Below are 12175 nucleotides of genomic sequence, written 5' to 3' on the forward strand. Positions count from 1 at the left end.
CAACAGTAGTCCGGCCAGGATATTGTCATTTAAAAAGTGAAGTTGCAGCCCTCAACTGATGTTGATGCTGTCATCTTGTGTTTTGGTCTGAAGCGCCACCCTCCACCTATCTACCAATCATGAAGTCAGTAGTGTTTCGGCATCCGGGTTGCCAGCTCTGCTCTAGTTACCACCGTTACGTAGCAGCCTACGTTCCTGCTGGATCCTGCAGCCTATCTGGCAACCTCGAGTCAGGGGGGAGGGGGAGGGGATACACCGCTCTACAGTAATTTGAAAGTGATTGCAGTACCAGTTTTGGCCACAATCTTACATACGGCTCCTTTAAAACAGAACCGGTTTTACACATGAAGAAAACGTCTCCGGTTACTATCGTAACCTCGGTTCCCTGAGAGGCGGGAACGAGACATTACGTCACTGACGTATATGGGAACTCCCTTCCTCCTCATTTTCACTGAAATCTTATTGGCTAACGCCAGCTGGAGACAGCTGGCCAATTGACGCGAAACATGCAAATGCTGACCGGACCGCGGGCAGTATAAATAGCATGGGCGCGACAATTACGTCAGAATCAAGACTGAACGCTAGCACAGCTGATCAAACGGCGAGCACGGCGGCTGACGTAATGTCTCGTTCCCGCCTCTCAGGGAACCGAGGTTACGATAGTAACCGGAGACGTTCCCTTTCAAGGCGGTCACTTCGACATTACGTCACTGACGTATATGGGAACTGTATAGAATCCCGCCGTGAGCGCAGTGAAGATAAGCCCTGAACGGGGTCAAGCTACACTCCCACGAGAGACAACAGTTCTAAGCCAGCAGCGCCGCAGGAACACTCGAAACTGATAGGCGAAACTAGACCAAAAACGTCTGCTCCGACCTTACCAAAGTTGCATATCCAATGCAATGAAGCGAAGACTGCACTGGAGAGGGCAGCACAACACCATAAGCACTCGAGCACAAGAGTTAACACAGTGTCGACGGCAATAGCGGTGACAGCTGCATAACCTTATAGCCATACACAGAGTTAACAGGAATTGAAAACTACTGCGTAATGCGGAAACCGCTATGTAACATTATAGTCATAACACAGAGTTAGCAGCAATGGTAACTCTGCATAATGCAGACTACTGCACAGCTGGTGGTAACAGTTCATGAGTACATTAATAAAACTCACCGAACCCACAACGCTATAGGCAGTGCATCAAACTTGAAACCCTGGCGAACGTGTTCTGAGAAGACAGCCAGCATACCTAAATCCCATAGTATAGCCAACATTGAAAGCGTCGAATTCAGTGAGAAAGTCTCAGTATAAAACAGCACGTCCCTAGTACCTTCCATCAAGCACACAAACAGCTGTCAGACTGCTGCCTAGTGATCCACGTACATCCGCAAAGCCCTTACAGGGCCAACAGCACTCTGAGCATCGGCATCATGCGAGGCTGACGGCTCAGCAGATAAGGCGGGCAGGGATCAATCTGTGCTCTGAACGGTGTAAGCGACTTCGGAACGCAGCTTGGTATCGGACGGAGAGTGACGCTGCAGTCACCAGGTCCGAGACAATGCAACATGATTTGCTTAGAATGAGCGTAGGTCTCCAACGTGCTTCACTGGGGCGAGAGCAGGTGGATTAAGGCCATCTCAAGAGAGCTCTCAACACTTGTTAGTGTAAGTGTCTTGCTCAACTATGGACCCAGCAGCGGACACACAAGAAGGTTTCACAGTTTGGGGATGATAGGCTAGTAAGGGGGTCACGAGGAACTGACACTCCCTTGTAGAACATAGCCAATGTTCTAAGCCGATGCACAGAAGTGCAAACCAACACATAACTGAATGTACATAAACACAGTGCTAGTGGCCGTAGCGACAACAACTGTGAATATACGCAGTTAGATAATATCCCCATAATAGCATAGCACCTCAGTAAGTACACAAACACAGTCGTAGCCGTAGCTTCAACTGTGAGTAAACGAGTTAACACACAGTAGCCAGTTGCACTGAAGGAAACGGGGCAACATAACAGCGTAGCCCATGTACGTAACAGCATCGGTCGCTGTAGCGCATCCATGTATGTACATAAACGCAGCGTAAGTCGCCGTAGAGACAGAAACTGTGTAGAGACAGAACTGAGATGTACAGTTAGATCAGGATGGCTAGCTGCAACAAGGAAACGGGGCAGCATTACAGCATAACACATCCGTGTACGTACCTACATCCAAAAACTGTGAATTTGCACGGTTAGATTAGGATAGCTAGTTTTGCACTGAAGGAAACAGGGCAACAAAATAGCAAAAACACGTCCTTGTACATACATAAGTGCAGTGTAGTCGCCGTAGCGACAGAACTGTGAATATGCACAGTAGATAGGATAGCTGGTTGTTGCACTGAAGGATAGAGGGCAACATAACAGCATAACACATCAGTGTGCACATTTAAACATCTGTGTATAATGCAGCGCAAGTCGCTGAAGCGACCGAAACTGCATGAATATGCTCAGTTCAAACACAATGGTCAGTTACGTTGAAGGGCAACATAACAGCATAACGCTTCAGTGTGTACACAGATGCAGCGCAAGTCGCCGTAGCGACGACTGAGACTATGCATAAGCATAGTTACATTTTGCGTACAAAAACCACAGCGTCAGAGGCATAGCGACATCGACTGTGAATACGTAGTTATCAGAATAGCCGGTTGCACTGAGGATACAGGGCAATATATAACAGCATAAATCATAGACACATATCAATGTACATAACACAGCGTCAGTGGCATCGCACAACAACTGTGAATACACAGTAATCAGAGTAGCCAGTTGCACTGAAGGATACAGGGCAATATATAGTGGCGTAATCGTAACACATATCAGTGCGTAGTGTGTGCACAGCGTCAGTTGCATCGCACAACAACTGTGAATACGTAGTAATCAGAATAGCCATTTGCACTGAAGGATACAGGGCAATATATGACGGCATAAATCATAACACATATCAGTGTGCACATAAACACAGCGTCAGTTGCATCGCACGACAACTGTGAATACGCACTGCGTAGTAATCAGAATAGCCATTTGCACTGAATGACACAGGGCAATATATAATGGCATAAATCATTACACATAACAGAGTACGTAACAGCGTCAGTTGCATCGCACAACAACTGTGAATGCGTAGTAATCAGAATAGCCATTTGCACTGAAGGATACAGGGCAATATACAACGGCAAAATTCATACACATATCAGTGTGTAGTGTGTATGTAAACACAGCGTCAGTTGCATCGCACGACAACTGTGAATACGTACTGCGTAGTAGTCAGAATAGCCATTTGCACTGAGGGATACAGGGCAATATACGACGGCAAAATTCATACATATATCAGTGTGTAGTGTGTACGTAACACAGCGTCAGTTGCATCGCGCAACAACTGTGAATACGTAGTAATCAGAATAGCCATTTGCACTGAAGGAACAGGGCAATATACAACGGCAAAATTCATACACATATCAGTGTGTAGAGTGTACGTAACAGCGTCAGTTGCATCGCGCAACAACTGTGAATACGTAGTAATCAGAATAGCCATTTGCACTGAAGGAACAGGGCAATATACAACAGCAAAATTCATAACACATATCAGTGTGTAGAGTGTACGTAACACAGCGTCAGTTGCATCGCGCAACAACTGTGAATACGTAGTAATCAGAATAGCCATTTGCACTGAAGGAACAGGGCAATATACAACAGCAAAATTCATACACATATCAGTGTGTAGCCTAGTGTGTACGTAACACAGCGTAAGTTGCATCGCGCAGCAACTGAATACGTACTGCGTAGTAATCAGAATAGCCATTTGCACTGAAAATACAGGGAAATATAAGTGGCATAAATCATACACATAACAGTGTGTAGTGTGTACGTAACGCAGCGTCAGTTGCATCGCGCAACAACTGTGAATACGTAGTAATCAGAATAGCCAGTTGCACTGCAGGATACAGGGCAATATCGTGGCATAAGCAGAACACACACAATCAGGTACATAAACACAGCGTCAGTGGCATCGCACAACAACTGTGAATACGTGGTAATCAGAATAGCCATTTGCACTGAAGGAAACAGGGCAATGTATAGCGGCATAAATCATGAACACATATCAGTGTGCAGTGTGTACATAAACACAGTGTCATTTGCGTTGCACAACAACTGTGAATACGTAGTTAAATCAGAATGGCCAGTTGCACTGAAGGATACAGGGCAATATAACGGCACAAATCATAGCACATATAGTGTGCAGTGTGTACATAAACACAGCGTCAGTGGCGTAGCGACAACAAATGTGAATACGTAGTTAAATCAGAATGGCCAGTTGCACTGAAGGATACAGGGCAATATAACAGCACAAATCATAGCACATATAGTGTGCAGTGTGTATAAACACAGCGTCAGTGGCGTAGCGACAACAAATGTGAATACGTAGTTAAATCCGAATGGCCAGTTGCACTGAAGGATACAGGGCAATATAACGGCACAAATCATAGCACATATCAGTGTGCAGTGTGTACATAAACACAGCGTCAGTGGCGTAGCGACAACAACTGTGAATACGTAGTTAAATCAGAATGGCCAGTTGCACTGAAGGATACAGGGCAGCCTGACAACATAAGCTGTGTAAGCACATCAATGTAATGTTACGTAGGCCCAGCGTCAACAGCATAAGCGGTAACGACTGCGCAACCCCGTAGTCAAGACTGACTAGAAGGGGGGTAAACACTCACCGAATTGCGGTTGTGCACTTTTCCATTGTCAAGAGTGGGGCGTCTAGAGACTCATAGCATCCGCACTTTGCGCCTTTTAGACACGCAGCCATGGCCTTTGCCTCATCCTAGACGCGCGTCTTTGCGCATGACTATCCATAGGACGTCGTGGAAGACGGAGTCTTTCTTGAAGTAGCCTGGCTGAGATACCGGGCTAAGTATCCTCCACAGAGCCTATCGCGTCGAGTCCTTCTAGCGAGCACGCGAAAAGGACCGGAGTGGCGACGGGCAGCGTTAAACTCGTCTTTGGGCAGGAGAGGGCCCACCAGCGGCCTGCTGGCGGCAGTGGGCCTCATCCCCGCTGATGCCCGGGTTATTCCCCTGAGGGCGCGCACTGTCCGGCACATGCCTGTCGTCCCTGAGTGCGGCCTCGGTTGATCCTTGTTAGGGTAGAGCGAGTCAATAGGACCCGCACATATCTGGCATGTAGCAGCCATCGGATGCGGGGAGGAAACATGGTGAGTAACCTCTATTGCAACTTCCACGATGACTTCAGATAAGACTTCTAGCGTGAAGAAAGAGATTCTGACGTAATTGTCGCGCCCATGCTATTTATACTGCCCGCGGTCCGGTCAGCATTTGCATGTTTCGCGTCAATTGGCCAGCTGTCTCCAGCTGGCGTTAGCCAATAAGATTTCAGTGAAAATGAGGAGGAAGGGAGTTCCCATATACGTCAGTGACGTAATGTCGAAGTGACCGCCTTGAAAGGGAACTCATTGCTTGGTCAGCGGATTCATGGAGGCCTAGGCATTAAAGCCCTTCATTCGGCTTTATATTTGTTGATGTGTGGACAAGAAAGGCAGTTGAATAGTCTTGCCAGATAATGAAGTGAAGTTAAAGTTGCAACAGGTAGCGTATTATCACCTATATATTTAACCTGATGAAAAATTAAATGGTTTTCTAATATTGAAGGCCTCTTTTGGTGACTGGATTGGAGAATGTGGGGTACCCTGGATCTATAATGCTGGCCTTCCTGAAATGCCCAGAGTTTACAGCCTGGTCCATGGTATAAGAAGCCTACATATCTAAAGTCAATATGAAACTGTAATGTACGGTGGCCCAGTAGTGTACAACACAACGAAATTTAAAAAGCAAACATACGTTCACAACACAACGAAATAGCCGCAACACAACGGAAATGCTCCCGACCACTAGGGGGCAGTGTCGGCACTGAAAAGCCGATATTTCCTCGGGAGTCGAGACACGATAAGAGATTCTCTGTGTAAGTGATGTGATCTTAATGTGTAATTGATTTTTAAATGAACAAAATATTTTTACTGAATGAATGTTTTGATATCCTGAGAATCTTAATGTATTGATTCATGAAATGAGAAGAAGATAGATACATTAGTTTTGGTTTAGACAATTTTTCTCTGCTCTTGTTTCATGAACACCCACTGATAGTTAACGTTAGCTGAAATGTTATCATTTCAACCGTTGTCTTCCTATGCTGGCATGTTTTGTCTACTATTTGAGAACTATTATACTTTTGCAGCTCGTGTGGCTCTAATGTCCAGTTTTTGGCTGAAGAAGTTGAACTTGGTAAGTACGCGTTAAGTCTGCCTTGAAACCTAAAGTGTAAGTCTAAACCTTGAGTTAGTGTTATTGGAGCACAATGTTTATTAACTGAATTCTGAGGCAGATGTTTCTACCAATTAAAGATGTTGCTCAATGTTCTATTATGTATTGAAAGCTTTAGAGTGTCAAATTAAATTATGTATTATTTATGTCCTTCTTTGTTTGTGAGGATGATCTTCGGAAGAGATGGACACAGTTACAGTGTCATTGTGGATTTCTTGGCATCGAAGCACAACATTAAAATGAGCCTTTGTACCCTGAAAAAAAAAAGAAAAGTGAACAGACTGTCCTTGTACAAACGAAAAAACTACTCGCCTTTGGACATTGTCCGGACAGCTATTATTGACTGAGTTGAATGGACCCTGCGTCAAAAAAACAATCTTACAGGGAGAAGGCAAGATGTAATGCTTATGATGGCAGACCTTGATCCATAAGGCATTGAACAACACTCAAGAAGAAGATTTATTTGTGAGAAGGGTTTACCATTATTTGGGGCCAAATCATGTCTGGCACATTGATGGCTATGACAAATTAAAGTGAAAAAAAATGTAATGTCCGCAACACTGCTTTAAACTCCCATATTTAATATAAAGGCAACGTTTCGACCCTGCTGGGTCTTCTTCAGGCTTTTTAGATACCCCAGGTAAGAAAGTGAATGCCACCCTCTGTATGTTTTGTATTAGTTAGAGTAATTGCAGTACGTTAGGGTGTTTGACGCTGAAGATTTGATGTCTTTTCCTTTATTTATTTTATTAGTTAGATTAGAGGTTTAATTACAAGTTAGAATGAGTTTTGTTTTGTTCTTTTCATTTCTTTGGCTTCACTAATTGCGTCCCCTTTTTCTCTTGGGTTATTTATTTATCTGATATCTTTTTGATCTGTAAATATTTTGCTTATTTTTCCTTGCTTATATTCACCATTATCATTACTGTTTTCCATCTTTTTGTATAATCATTTCACTTATGTATAATAAATCATCTTTCTTTCACATCACTTCATTACGTGTTGTCTCTTGCCACTCCAATCACACCAAATGTTATCATGACCTCAAAGTTACCTCTTCTGACCTTAGATCAAAAGAGTTCGTAACAGATGTTACTCACGCAAAGTGACTGTGGCGCTAGCAATAACAACCCAGACATTATAGCTGCTTATTACCTACAGTGTGCCACTCAATTTGGAGTCATACCAAAAGCTTCTTCGCACAGACTGTGGCACTGAAAATGGGAATATGGCTGCAATCCACTGTTCTGGGATCAGTCCATACAGATGATGACCTTGCAGGAGCTTCAGGCCATATGTACAGTGTGACTCCTCAACCACAAACTAACAAATTGAAAGCTGGTGGTCATACTTCAGGAAAACAAAGGTGTAATAGTCCAAACAGTCATGATATTTAGGGGGTTTATTTAATATACCTTTTCTTGCAGAATTTTTAATTAGTTTGAATCTAATATTCAATTAAAACACGTTATAAGAAAATAGCCCATTAAATTTATACCCGGCTTCACAGACAAGGCTAGTCCTAGACTAACATGCATGTTTGAGCTGTTTTAAATGAGAACGTATCTTAAAATATGTCAGTGCAATTGTTTTGTCACAAGATGCACACCAGTAATTTTTTTTTCTGGGACATGTTTATAAATATATATTCGGAGATCGACTACTTTTGACTGACAAAATTCCAGCCACCGGAAAAACTGATAAAGTGAGTCGTACAAAACCTTTCTTTTTAGTAAACTCTGTGTACACAAACAATGCTGGAGTTCATGTGTAGAGCCTCTGGTGATACTTCAGCACAGTTTGATGTTGTGTCGAGCCTTCTTAGTGTTTTAAAAATAGCGATTTTGATGCTATCATAGTAGTGCCCCATGCACTCCCATTCAAAAGGCATTTTGACCTAAAACGAAAATACAGTCAATCTTAAAAGTGGCGTTTCCATTCTATTTATGCTTTTACATGAAAGTTTGACTCGGGTAGATTAACAAAAAGAGCCTAGGTTCAATTTTGGCGAGAGTTACCCTTTAATGAATGCAAAGAACACTCACACCATTAGGGCAGTTAAAGGCACACTATGCAGTTTCCGTTTTTGTCAAACATTGACCCCTAGAGTCGCTGTAGAGTACTTGTGTTTAACGTTACTGTCGTAAATACCACTCACGCAGAGCCGTCTCTGCACTCTTCTGACCGCGCTTTCTTCGTCGACTCTGATTCACGTCTGAAATGCGTGCTAGTGTCTTCCATAGAGGCTGCTTCATATGTTGTTGATGAATGTGACGTCGTGCCGTAAAGCAACGCCCCACTACGAGTTTGTTTACCATCGAAATGATTTCGAAGCTGTTATATTAAGGTACAAATCTTGTTTAGTGTGCCTTTAAACAGTCTCGCTGTCCTTCTGGTAAACCAGATGCAATCTACGGTCTTCCACACAGGTCGGTATATAACTATATTAAATATTTAACTTATTTGCATTTTTGTAATGGAATTGTTAAAATGATAGTTAACACAACTTCAAACTCTCCCATCATTCACTCACCCTAATGTTGTTCCAAAGTCATATGGCTTACTTACATATAACACATTTTTTTTGATAGTATACACAATGTTAGTCTCACTCACCGTTTACTTTCATTCAGTGTTCTTCTGTCAAATTAAAGTGAAAGGAGATTGTGGCTAACATTCTATTCCACAGAAGAAAGTCATTCAACTTTGGACTGACGAGGTTTAGTAGACAGTTTTATTTTGGGGCAAAGATAGAATTTATAATTAAATACAAATTAACCTTTATTGCTGTACCTTTAGTTTTCACACCAAACTTTTTCCTCTTTTACTTAAAGGTTTAATGGGAGAGAATGCAGATTTCGTGTCTCAGAGGAAGACTTGAAACCAGTTTTTCATTGAAGCTACTCTTAGTACATGTGGAGATGAACAGCTTCAGGCAAACTTTGAAGAACTACATGCTGAAAGCAATCTGACTACACCTCACACCTGGGAGACTGGTGTGGAGAACTATATAACTTTAAAAACATGGCCCGCATTTAAACTCTGGTTAGTCTGACAGGGCAGAGGAGGTTACTATCAACCTCGCTGCCGGATGCCGGTAGGGCTGAGAGAGAAATGACCTGTGCTCTGAAAGGAGTGCCCATCACTTTGGGGACATAACCATGTCTCGGTTTGAGAATGACTTTTGAATCATTAGGTCCGAACTCGAGACACGCCGCGTTAACTGATAACGCGTATAAGTCACCCACGCGTTTACTGAGGACAAAGCTATCAAAAAACGGTTTTGAACGTGAGGTATTTCAGATCCCCAGTGTCTAAGGGTTCGAAGGGATGAGCTTTCGGGGCCTCTAGGACCAAAGACAAATCCCAAATCGGAACCGAGGGGGGCCGGGGGGGATTCATCCTCCTGGCTCCTCTGGGGAAGTGGATGATGAATTCATTCCTTCCTAATGTGCGGCCGCGCGCCGAGTCGGCGAACGCTACAATAGTCGCAACATAAACTTTGAGCGTGGAGGGGGGACCTGCCCGCGTCCAGCAGCTCTTGAAGGAAGCACAGAACCCACGAAACCCCACACGTTTGTGGGTCTAGATTTTTCCCCGTGCACCACTTGTTAAACACAGACCATTTTGACGCATAGAGCCGTCTCATAGAGGGGGCTCTAGACGGCGTGATTGTGTTCACGACCCTTTTTTGGCAAATCAGCGGGTATCCGTTGATTATCCACACATGCAGAGACCAGCGCTCTGGATGAGGATGCCAGATCGAACCGTGGACTTGAGAGAGAAGGTCTCTTCTCACCGGGATCGGCCATGGGGCTGTGTCTGCCAGCCGCATTAATTCCGGGAACCATGTCTGGCATTTCTCCCGGTCTGACCAGAGGCCATAGACCGGTCTGCCCTCGAGAAGCGCCCCCCAACCTAGGTTGGAGGCATCTGTCGAGATCATTTTCCGGTGCGAGATAACTCCCATTGTAACTCCCCGTTGGTACCATTCGGTCGCAAGCCAGGGCTGCAGGGCTGAGACGCAGCCCTGATTCACACTGACTCGCGAGCCGCCGGCAGTCCACGCTCTGCGGGGCACTCTCGCTTTCAGCCAGCGCTGAAGCGGGCGCATGCGCAGTAAGCCCAGCTGAAGCACCGCTGCAGCTGAAGCCATGTGGCCCAACATCATCTGAAATGTTTTCAGGGGGAAACACCTGCCTTTCTGAAAAGACGCGGCGAGATGTCGAATACGGCGCGCGCGCTGTGTCGACAGTCTGGCCGTCATAGCCACCGAGTCCAGTTCTATTCCCAAAAAAGAGATTGACTGACTGGGCGTTAATGAGCTCTTGGTCCAGTTGACCGAGAGACCCAAGCTTTTCAGATGGCTGAGAGCGCTAGTCTGTGGGATATGAGTTCTTCCTCTGACTGCGCCAGTATCAGCCAGTTCGTCCAAATAGTTAAAAATTCGCATGCCCTGTGTTCTCAGGGGAGCGAGGGCCGAGTCCATGCACTTCGTGAATGTACGGGGTGCCAATGACAGGCCGAACGGGAGGACGGTGTATTGATTTACCTGACCGTCGAAGGCGAATCTCAAGAATGGCCTGTGACGGGGTATAATCTGAATCTGAAGGTATGCGTCTTTCAGATCGAGAGAAATAAACCAGTCCCTCGGGCGAAATTGCGCGAGGATTTGTCTGGTTGTGAGCATTTTGAACGGCCGTCTCATGAGAGCTTTGTTCAAATATCTCAGATCTAATATAGGTCTGAGGGCTCCGTCCTTCTTGGGAACGAGGAAATAACGGCTGTCAAAAAATAACTCGTTCTATCGCCCCCTTGCACCATAGTTTCGCTATTTCTGTACGAAGCAGATGGGCTGCTTCTGTATTCACTCTCGTCTCGGTCCGTGCTCGAAAGCGCAGGGGGCGGCGAGCGAACTGCAGTGAATAGCCCCGTTTCACAATGTTCAGCACCCATTCTGACACGCCCGGGATAGCTTCCCACGCTTCCGCATGCATAGCTAGGGGTCGAATGGCCTCTGGGTCCCGGCCGCTGCACTGCGCGGGATAGGGAACTCGTAGCAGAGAAATTTGCACGGTGCGCGCACTGTCGATGCTGGGGAACGGGAGCTCGCTGATAGCGATAACTGGCTGGACAGCACTCAATGATTTTTGAATTTTGCAGTGAGAAACCCGTGACGCGAGAGCGGCGTGGGTGTTAATGTGTTTATCAGTAAGTGTGAGCGCTCGTGGGCGGGCACAGGGCTTACATTCATAACACGGCCAGTGTTGGGGAGCTTTATGTGATCTAACCCCCGGCAGCTGTGTGACAGAGCGGGCAGTGGGTAAGTGTGAGCACTGACTCGTGGGCACAATTCCTACGCTTATCACTCGAGCGGCGCATGCCCACTTTGTGAGAGTGAGCTCTGTGAGAGACACAGGGGAGATCGTGCTTGTGTGTAGGGGTGAGCACTGGGCTGTGGGCACATTTTTTACACTCAAAACACCGTCGGCGTGAGCTGAATAACCAGAATTAATACTCTTTTTCAGATTTATGTGCAGGCGAGCGAGTTGTGTAACTGACTCGTTGGCTGCAAAATACACATCTGCAGTCGCCTTTTTAGGTGACTGACAGCACAAAATGCTTTGAAGGCTCATATGTTTAGACTCTCATAATTACTCGAGCACCATCATAGGGGCGGGTTCACTTTCTGCATGTGAGAAGCTGGCTGCGAGCTCGGAGCAGCGAACAGCAAACAGCATTTTGCCGCCAGAGCCGGAATCGAACACAGGTCTCTGGCGCGAAAGCCTAAG

Source organism: Leuciscus leuciscus (genome assembly GCF_965113295.1).
Source record: "Leuciscus leuciscus genome assembly, chromosome: 21".
In the NCBI taxonomy this organism is placed as follows: Eukaryota; Metazoa; Chordata; class Actinopteri; order Cypriniformes; family Leuciscidae; genus Leuciscus; species Leuciscus leuciscus.